The 11,049-nt window shown below is 34.2% G+C and overlaps 1 non-coding gene across 1 annotated transcript; it reads right to left on the bottom strand.

Moving 5' to 3' along the window:
* Positions 1–3,740: 3,740 nt before the first annotated feature.
* On the bottom strand, positions 3,741–3,807 carry Smp_tRNA_02373_Lys_TTT.1.1. Its single transcript has one exon. It is a non-coding gene (tRNA).
* Between the last annotated feature and the right edge of the window lie 7,242 nt (positions 3,808–11,049).

The raw sequence follows: 11,049 nt of genomic DNA, 5'->3' as shown, positions 1-11,049 counted from the left end.
ACTAGTGAACATATGATTATTATTATCAGAAGGGGTTTTTGTGGAGATTTAGTATTTTCATAGTTGAAAGCGTGAGTCCAGTGATTACAGGTTTTCCCTGGTGGTTTAGCTTCAATTGACTTACGCTTTCAACTATGAAAATACTAAATCTCCACAAAAACCCCTTCTGAGAATAAACATTTTTTAAAATTTATTAGTAGGTGACAAAATGTAATACCTCGGGGACTTGGCTTAATCAGTCATTTTTTTGTTTGTTTAAGTAATGTGTCATATTTGACAATATGAAACATTTTTTCTGTTCGGTAAATGGATGAGCAATACATATTAAAGTGTAATTTTCATTATAGATTTCATTTTGAGCCCTTAATCTCATTATAATTAAGTTTTTCATTCACCATGTTTGGCTGTGTTACAATGATATATTCATATGACATAGTTGTGTATAACTACAGACTTTGATGGAAATTACACTAGGGTATGCAACACTCACCAATTAAATTAGTAGAAATGTAGTCTAAAGTGCTGGATATAACTCATCATTTTAACAGTGGTAACTTGACAGTAGTCTCGACCTTCTTACGATGTTTAATCAATGAGTACTACTTAAAAAATCCTTTCGATGACTCGAAGGACAGAGATTGTTACATTATAATCGATAGTGAGATTTGATAATGTGATGAGCTGTTAGTAATATAAAGTTGGCTTGGATGTGTGTATAGTGCATGCTTTTTAAGAAAAACAATGTGCACCAATAATGCATTAAAAAAATGAGTTAATTAAAACATATGCTGATGATGATGGCTAGCAATGCTTGTGACCTAAGGCAATCCTCACAGAATGCACATATGTCAAAATGAGACTGATCAATTGCAGTCCTAAACATCAGTGGGAAGATTTAAACAACCAATACAAGAATGAACATATCTCTATATTTATGAAAAACTAGTAATTCATAAAGCTATTGATTATCAGTCTAATTTTCATGGAAAATTGGAAGAGTTGAGAAGATATAGAATAGATGGTAAAAAACCTTGGACTTACGTTTCGTACTACTTGACACCCAACAGATAAATGCATTTGTAATCTATAGAGAATTAGTAACATTTATAGATTTTTATTTCACACCGTAAGTGACTTGACATCCTGTGCACTTTACCTCGATGTTAGTTGGTTAGACAAAATCTGTAAAACAGCCTAAGTAGCTCAGTAACTCCTCGATAATAAGATCATTTACTAAATGTCTCAAATAGCATATTTAACTTTAAAGAAACATAAAGGAATACAAACTTTCCATGTGAAGTTTTACAGGTTTTCATTGTGTAACACTCTTTAACTCTCCTCTCCTTACTATTTTTCTATCGACTATTTGAATTATCAAATAATTTGATGGAAAGACAAATAAACTTGTAAAAATGTCTTGCGTGACACTGTCACCTACTTATCACATAGAAACTATTAGAACAGCACATATAAGCAAACAATACTGTTTCCAATTAGATCTTCATAAAGCTTTATTTTAATACACGTGAATAAAAGACATCGTACACAGATGATCTTACACTGGTATTTTCTTTTCGACCAATGATTTGTACTTAAACAAAAGATAAAGTACCTGAGTTTGCTTCTTCAATATAAACCTACCAACGAATAAGAGAACATCTCCTTGTGTGGTTTCTAAAGAGTCAAATTAAAACAAAACAGCTCTATCTTAGCAAACCTGATTAACAGTAGTCATATGATTCCTTTTGCCTAGAGGATTTCAAGTTAGGGCTTGCTTTGAGATGCAGATTCCTCAATGTGTGCCCTATCCACCACCAGAAACTTTTCCCAATTTGGTCTCCAAATGAAATCTAGTTTGTTCTCTACCACAATGGGACGTTGCTGACGATTTTAGGCCAACGGATCTGGAGTATCTTGTGTAGACAAATGTTTATAAATACCTGTATCTTTTTGATGATGGTTGTAATGATCTACCATGTACCTTCATCATTTCCGAATCGAGATCGATCTTGTCTTCTACATATCACAGAAGCATTAAAGATCCGGACATATGACCCTACTTTATATCTTCCGAATTAATTTGTAGCAACTCTATCTTTTTCTTTGTTGAATATGACTTCGCAACCAGTCACACTAACTTCTTCAAATCCTGTATTTATTTGTCGTTCCTCACCTCTTTCCGTTCACATACTTCACTATGTGATCATTTACACACTTATTACGTAATTCGAATAGGTTTTATCCAACTTTGACGTACATTTTGTTTGTAACTGTTGGTTAAAACTTGGTATTTTACTGCTCTTATCGCTACTAGAACACTTATTCTCTTATTATCAGTGATCATCGACTCATAAACTGGCTGGATTGATTTATTATTCTCGTAAATTAAAATGAAGCCTGATAAAGATCTAACTGAAAACAATATAATTAGTTTATGTGGATTGTAATATTTTTCATAATGGGGATAGTCAACAACATACTAGTGGCTTTTAATAAAAATTAACTATCAAGTTTAGAGAATCTTCATATTCATCTTGATGTTTTCATCTCGCTGTGGTGATGTTCTTTGACAACTCTAATCATAGCAAAATTTTCCGGGGTTCTGCGTTGTTTATAACTGATTAACGGACTGAGGAACTGGCTGACTGATTTCTTAAACTGTGCAGTAAATTCGATTCGATTACTTTTTTTTATTTTGGATGCTTTTTATCATGTCATCGGACTGTTTTTCTTTCTCTCTTTGCAAGTATAAAATCTTCAACGTTTTCTCGGAATAGAAAAATGGAATAACAATATTAATTTCGACCAAACAAATGTTATTCATGTGTTAGTCTCGCATAAGTTTTATATTCATTATCTACCTTCATACTACTTATAAAGGTTTTGAGCAACTCGTTTGTTATAATTTGTATTTTATGATATGATGATGACGATAATAATAACAATTTTATAGCAATCCGGAACCGATCTAAGTTAGATTACCATTAAAAGCCCAGAATTACTGGACGTCTGTTTCATCCTAGTATGGGACTACTCAATAGTACGCATCCACGATCCCACATTCAGAAATTGAATCCGGGACACTCGGTGTAGCACCCGATCCTTTCAATAATTTTTCCGTCCATTCGATAGATAGATACTACATACTGGAGTGTACTTTATTTTATACATTTCATTTAATCATTATGACCACTATATTTGTGTTTATTTGAAGTGTTATCTACTCTACATTGACATTTTCACGGAAGGCAGTTGCACATTACGTCGTGCGCCTGAAGCGAAATTCTTAGTGGAAATATCATCTTACTATACCAACCACAGAAGGAGGAAGAGATGACTCACCCGTTTTATTAAGTGAGAACTGCATAAAAATTGACTTAAGCAAAATGATTTCACTTATTCCCTTGAGCTCGGTGATCTAATGCCACCATACTTACCACTGGGCTGGAAAGTTTTAGGTTTATCTTTGTGATATGTTTTGAGTCCGAACTGCTGTCAAGTTGTGGGTGGTGGTGCTAAAACCCATAGAGTACTGGTTTTCAGTGGTTTTCCTGTTGATTCCAGTTCATAATATAATTCACTTTACAATGATGTGAAATCATCATAGAGATCATTAAAAGAATGAGTTAAAACTTATAGACTAAAAGTCAATGAATATTAAAGTGAACAATACAAAGAACAGTCTTTATTTGTTAAGCTGCTGATGAGACACATTGGCATGACTGCACCTGAGTTGATGTTCAGTCTGGGACTCGAACCCAGTACCTTTCGCTTAAAACGCCATCGCGTTATCCACTTAGCTACTGAGTTCTGAACATGAACTCCGGGATTCAGTACATCCAGCTGACGAATCCCAAGTGGGACGAAACGCGCGTTCTGGATTCCGCTGCTAGCCACTATCCATCTTTGCTTATAAAGCTTGTGATTTCACGCAATATTGAGGCAGTCCACACAGGATGCTCATATGCCAACAAGAGACTGATCAATCGCAGTCCCAAATAGCAATGGGAAGGTACAAGTAAACAACGCTATATCAATAAGCTATATAGTTTTACAGAAACCATAAATGATATCTGCTGATACGGTGACGAAAGTCCCATTTGATTGAAGTGCTAATGACATACAACATTGATTCTTTCCAAATGTCTATATTATAAAAATCACATTTGCACAATGAATAATTTCATAATTTAATCAGTTAGTCATAGCTGTCAGTTATAGACATTTAATTTTATGATACTGTAAGCTTGTATTTACGCAGTAGTTAGTATGAAGTGCTAATCAGTTTACTTTATACAAATCTCACTGTTGGACAATGTAAATAAATCGTATAAAAATCAGTGTATTCAGGTATGATTTTGACCGAGTTTTGGCTTCTAATAAATCCACATCTATCGTGTTTGTGTTCTGCTTTACACTGTGCAGTTCATAGCGATATGACTTATAGCCACTTAATAATATCACGTGACTTTTTTCTTGAGTTAACCAATGAAATGCTAACCAGACTTGATTCACTGGTAAGTCCTTATTGGTCTCAAATCAGTAGCTTCTCTTCTTACTCTACCCGTTGAGTACAGAACGCAGTAATAAGCCTCCACTACATATTTCAAGCATAGGTAGTTTATATACAGAAATACCTTATCACATCACACCATAAAATGAAAAATGACAATTATACATGATCAAGCCAAAAAGTGGCTGTGAGTAAGGGACACTGTAAGCGATAAATTGAGAATAAATTAGGAACAGTGAGTCGTGAGACAGTGATTAATGGGTTAAAATAAAGCTCATGATAAAAGGTATATATATATATAATAGTGATCTGATCAATAATTATACACTAAAAATGTATAATGATCATCCATAAACTGGTTCTGTAGATTGCCATTCCTTTAGTTTTCATTCACATATAACACACAGATCCTAGTAGCAAGTGCCAGTTCTCCAAAGTTGTAGCAATCTTAACACTTCATCATTCTCATTCGCCTTCTCCTCCTCTTCCTCTCTCTTTCTCTCTGTGTCTCTCACTTCCTTATCTTCTTAATAATGCAGATGAAATATTTCTTCTATGGATTTTGAGGTTAATTTTATTTTATCACTTCTCATTACATTACGGTTCGATTTGTTACTCATTTGAATTTCACTTTAGTGTTAAATCTAAACTGTTGTCTTATTTTATACTTTAATTAATTGACATATAAAGAAATTTAAATTCACAACGAATCACTTAACAAATATATAGAATTTTAAAGAATCTTTATTTGTGAGTTGGTATCTCCCAAAATTTGTGGGGGGGGAAGAACCCCGGGGGGTTACGGGCTTCACAAAAGAACTCCGGGACATACCTCATTGGGGGCAAGTCACCTATTGAACACATGATCATTAATCAAAAAAAGGTATGGTGGAGGTTTCACTAAATTTACATTGTTAAGATCATGGGTCAATTGAAACTAGACCACCATTGAAAACCTGGAAGCACTGGACGGCCATTTCGTCTTATTGTGAAACTCCTCATCAGTGCTCATTCACGATCCCACCTCGCGAGATTCGAACCCAGGACCTAACAGTCTCGCGCCAGAGCACTTAACCGATAGACCACTGAGCCGTTATCCAACGGTTGACTCATGATCTAAACGCTATAAAATTACTGAAATCTCCACCAAACCCCTTCTGATAATGATCATGTGCTCACCAGTGACTCGCTCCATAAGGTATGTCCTGGAGTTCTAGTGAGAAGCAGTAACCAGTGGAGTTCAACCGAATCTTTATTTGTTAGTTACTGTTATTGGGTTCTTATCATTTAAAAAACATTTTAAGAAAATGGAAAATAGTTACATGTTATTTTTCGGGTACAAAATTTAGAGAAATCTTTTTTTCTTCTTAAATTTGTTAGAATACATAGAACTCGTCTAATTTTATGTAATCTGTAAATTTTTTTCACTTTTCTTCCTGAAAAGTAAGTAGTTTCTTTTCCATTAGATTAAAAGAACACGAAGTGGAAACGAAAAGATTTTATTTTCATCCCACTTAACATTTACAAATCAATGTGGAAATTCCTCACTGTAACATTCAAGTAATTACTGAATTATTTAAATAATAATCTCACAGATTTTAAATCATGAATGGATCTTAGTTAGGTCATTATTGAAAATCTGGAAACACAAGAGAGTAGTTTTGTCCAAGTGTGTGACTTCACAGTGTCAGTGAGCACCTATGATCTTGCATCCGGGAACCGAAGTCAAAACCTTTGAACTCGCGTGTGAACCCCTAAGCTGTAGATCCTTGGATGGGCATTGAATCGATTCATGATATTGAGTGACCATCTTCCATTGTCTTGAGGTGGATTATTGTCTCATTCGTTGAATTTTAGTAGCCCTCGAATATCTGACTCCAAATGAATCATGTGATTATCGTTATCAACATATACACATCGCCAATTCTCGTATATAATTATTGACTTGAATCGGGTTAGTGAATAACCGAATTAAATAAGTCAAATACGAGAATTAATTTTTGAAGACGTATATTTCATACAACCATTCATCCAAACACATGATCAAAGAAACGAAGCGAAACGAAATGATGCGCAACAGAGAAGGCGGGGTGAGCCAACTCGATTTAATCAAACGTCAATCGATATTTATAGTCAGACAAAGATAAGTTGCAATCATTTGATGAGTAAGATAGGGAATACAAACATACATAAGCTTCCATGAAAGCAGTCAAGATTGATAAGCGAATGATTAGCAAGGTGGAATTGTGAATTAAGAAGAATGAATAAATTGACTTATCCGGAATCTAGAATAACCTATGTGGGCTTGACAAAGCAACCAACACTCCAGTATATCGGCTTAGTGGTCTAGAAGTTGAGCATTCGAGAGAGAGAGGTCGGAGGTTCTGGATCCGATTTCTAGATTAATGGTCCTGAACTCTCACAGTCATTGAGGAAGCGCACACTAAGGAGAAACGGCCGTCCAGCGCCTCTAGGTTCTCGATGGTGATCTAAATGGGATTAATCCTTAACTTATGTTTTAATATAATTTTAAAATCTCTACAAAACCTTATCATGGCAGTTAATATTCATTTAAAGAGAACTATATATTATTTTCACGTATTTTTAATGTCCTGTTCTTGATGTTAAGGAGTGAAACTAATCATCTTTTGCTGGAACAATGCATATAAGCCAATAATATTATTTTCAATCAGATCTTTATCAGGTTTTACTCTAATATGCAGTAATATTTATACACAAAGTATGAAAAACATTAAAACCAATCAAAGCGATTTGAGGGTCGATAACAATAGTAGAGAAAGAAAAGGCCAAATAACTAATCATAATTAGTAAGAGTCACTAGAGGTAAGTATCCATACTAAGCGAATCGCTTTGATACTGAAGTCACAACTTTTTGTTAAAGTCCAATTTTGGTTAATAAATAAAGACTGATCAATTGCAATGCCTAACACCAACAACGGAAAAATACAATCCCTTACAAATAAGATTCATTCCTGTTGGATAGACTTATAGTCATCTGGAATTAGTAGCGCAATTGATAACATATTGAGCATTAGAATCAAAAGATATTGCGTTTTAATCTGATTATGAACATTAACACCGAGACACAGGTGCAGTCAATTGACGAGTAACAAAAAAGACGAATTATATGTCATGGATTCGATTATTAGCTACCATTTAACTCCAGTAGAAAAGAAATGTTTTCTTGATTCTAAAAAATTCAACGTTAACCGAAGGATCATACTAAAACCTGGTTGTTGTTTTTTATTTTGACTTTATATGGGGATTCGTGTGTGTGTGTGTGTGTATGTTGACATAGAACACTTGTTCATTATGTTCTGTTCAAAGCTGTAGATGGTGTATGTAGAAATTTTTTGAAGTGTTTATATTTCGTAAACTGTAAATAAGTGTTTCATAACTACAACACACAAACCAAATAAATTAACACCAGATCTCCAATGACTCTTGAAGTAGTTTTCAAAACTTGACCGACAAATCTATTGATGAAATAAATCTTACGGTAGATAAGATGACAGGACAATCATCTTTGTATTCCTTAATTTTCTGTCAAACATCTAAGATCTTATCAACTAAAGAAAATCTATGCATCATATTTAACGCAAACACGTTACCAACTGAAACAGATACATCTTAAATACTTTATTTGTAAAGTTTATTTATTATCAAGTCATAGTGATCATTTTGTCATTCAACAGATACATTATCAAAACCTGATTAATCATTTGATTTCCGGATTGCTAATTAAATACCTTACGTCATTGTGTCCTAGTTACTACAAAATAATGAATAGGTTTTGTGATATTATCTTAGTTAATTGAGAAAGTCTTGTTTCTCAAATGATATATCACTTTTTCTTTTCAAGTGTTTTTCTCGTTTGCTTTATCCTCTTATTCTAATACTGTCACAGACTTGTGAAAGTTTGTATGGGAAGAAGTATATTTTAACAGACTAATACGTACGTGTACAGACAAAATACATGCATTCCTAAGTATAATATATGTTTATATAGATTCAATGGGGTGAATTTGGGTACATACAAATATTAATTAATCACTATGACAAAATTTATGTGATAAGTCGTTAAATAGTTTTATGGTGATTAATGATAAACATCTGCTTGATTGACCGAGTAAGAGATCAAAATATGTCAATACGAATGCATAAGTGGGTTATATTAATTACAGACTGATTTCAGCTAGGGTATCATTAAAAATCAAGGAGTACTAGACATGTTTGTTTATTTTAAACGTGGAACTAGTTAGAAGTGCAAGCCCACATTCCTACCAGAGATTGAACTGAAGACATTCAGGTCTCATAACAAATACTTAATCATTAGAACTACTGGGTACACAATGATACATATTTACGACTTCGATTTATTTGTGATATACCATTGTTTACAAATGTTCCACGTACAGCATGTCTAAACTTTATCAATCACGAGTAATTAAGAAACAACTGTTTAGTGTTCCCTGGTTTTTTAATAGTACCCTAGATCAAATCATTCTGTGAGTAATGCAACTTACGAATTAAGATCAATCTCCACAAAATCCCTTCAAATAATATTTATTATCTGAAGCGTAAAGTCTTATTCATGTTTAAATTCATTTAGTATAGTTTGTTTTGAATCTTCCCATCGGTGTGTTAGGACTGCAACTGGTCAGTCTCTAATTGGCATATGTGCATACTGTGCGTATTGCTTCGATATAGCCTTAATTCACAAGCATGGTAAGCAAAGATGGATAATCACTAGCAGTGGAATTCAGTTTGACGCGCGTTTCGTCCTATTTGGGACTCGTCAGCTGGGTGTACCTACATCTTATTCATGTTTATTTGTTCGTTCTTTATTTAACCTGATGTACTGTATGTTAAGAATAAAAGTTATGACCACCTTATTTGTCTCTGTTATTTACTTAAATTTTTAAATGTGAATGGATTCCATTTCATTTTACGTTCTATAAATTTTCTCTACACATACAAGCACATCGCTTTCAATAAGCAAGACTGTTTTCAAATGCATTTTCATGTGAAAGATTAACTAAATAAATTTGACTTATCTTTTCAATTAAGATTATAAACCGATCAATGTTTGGGCAACATTGAAAACCTGGAAGCACTGGATGGACGGTTCGTCCTAGTATGGAACTCCTGCTTGGTTTGCAACCAAGAAAAAAAACTTAACAATCTTCATAACCCTATACTGATAATTATTATTTGCTCACTAGTGGTGACTAGCTTCGAGAGGTAACTCTAGGAGTTCTAGTGAGAAGTCGTGACCAGTGGAGTTCAGCCGCGTCGGGTGTGAACCAGTTACCGATCGAAGACAATATAAGATGGTCACATAATATCGTGGATTGATTGAAGTTAAACATTAACACTGATAAATAACGGCTCAGTGGTCTAGAGATCAAGCGTTCACGCGCGAGATTGATGGTCCTGAGCAGGAGTCCTACGTGTGGGATAGTGTATGAGCAATGCTGAGTAATCTCATACTAGGACAAAACTGCCATCCAGTGTTTCCAAGTTTCCAGTGGCGCTCTAACGTTGGTTCGTTCATAATTTCAGTGAAAGGTATTAACCTCAGTATTCGATAGTTAGTGAGAATAATGAACAGTGTCTATAAATTTTGTGAGTCAATAAAAATATATTTGAATGAATAACGTCAAATCACCACGGCAGTGCCAGATAAGCTATAAACTCTGTTAAGGAGTAAGTTAAAACAACGAATTACGTCTACTTCTACATAACCATTTATTCGATATTTATTCTGTCCATCGATCTCTCGATCCCTCATGGTTAAATCTACTATTTGAATTTTAACAATGATATTCTGTCCTATAACATTGCCAGAAAAGTTAGGTGGTTAGATGTAATTGATAAGAAATCCTGATTAACCTATGTTGCTTGATGATTGACACTCGTCAACAAGGCATACCTAAAGTCTTTCAGGAATTGATTATTCCTGTGGGATTTGGTAGGCCACTGAGGTCATGTAGAACTGATATATTTATTATTGACTAATCACTGAATAGTGGTCAGTGTCATGTTTCTCCAGTCCTTTAAAGTTGATTGAATTCTATTGACTTGTGGCTCCAAATGCAACTTAGTCAACAGAATTCGATTAACACTAAAGGACTTGGTAAACGTGACAAACGTTTTTCAAAAAGGTAGATATGTGCAGGGAAAAAGAAGTTGGAGATTCAGATCGTTCGTTAGCGATCTTCCATCCTGAAACTACAATTCACCGTGTATTCGGCTAGTGATATCTCACATTATATATTAGGAAGCGGAGTTAAATGGATATTTTACACAGTTGGTCATACACTAACATCTTCTATTTGACTGGCGATGTCTATTTAAACAAAACGACAAACTACTTAAGTTCGTTTCTTCACTGTGCATCTATAAATTCTGATATGTTACAAGCACTACTAGGGATTTTAATCACTGAATAGGTGAACACTATTCAGCGTGGTCTGAAAAGTGCCAAACGAAGATGACATGTAGGCTTACCT

The sequence above is a fragment of the Schistosoma mansoni genome, chromosome 6 (genome assembly GCF_000237925.1).
Source record: "Schistosoma mansoni strain Puerto Rico chromosome 6, complete genome".
In the NCBI taxonomy this organism is placed as follows: Eukaryota; Metazoa; Platyhelminthes; class Trematoda; order Strigeidida; family Schistosomatidae; genus Schistosoma; species Schistosoma mansoni.
Note: the sequence above shows the minus strand (reverse complement) of the source record. Positions and strands in the feature narration are given on the sequence as shown.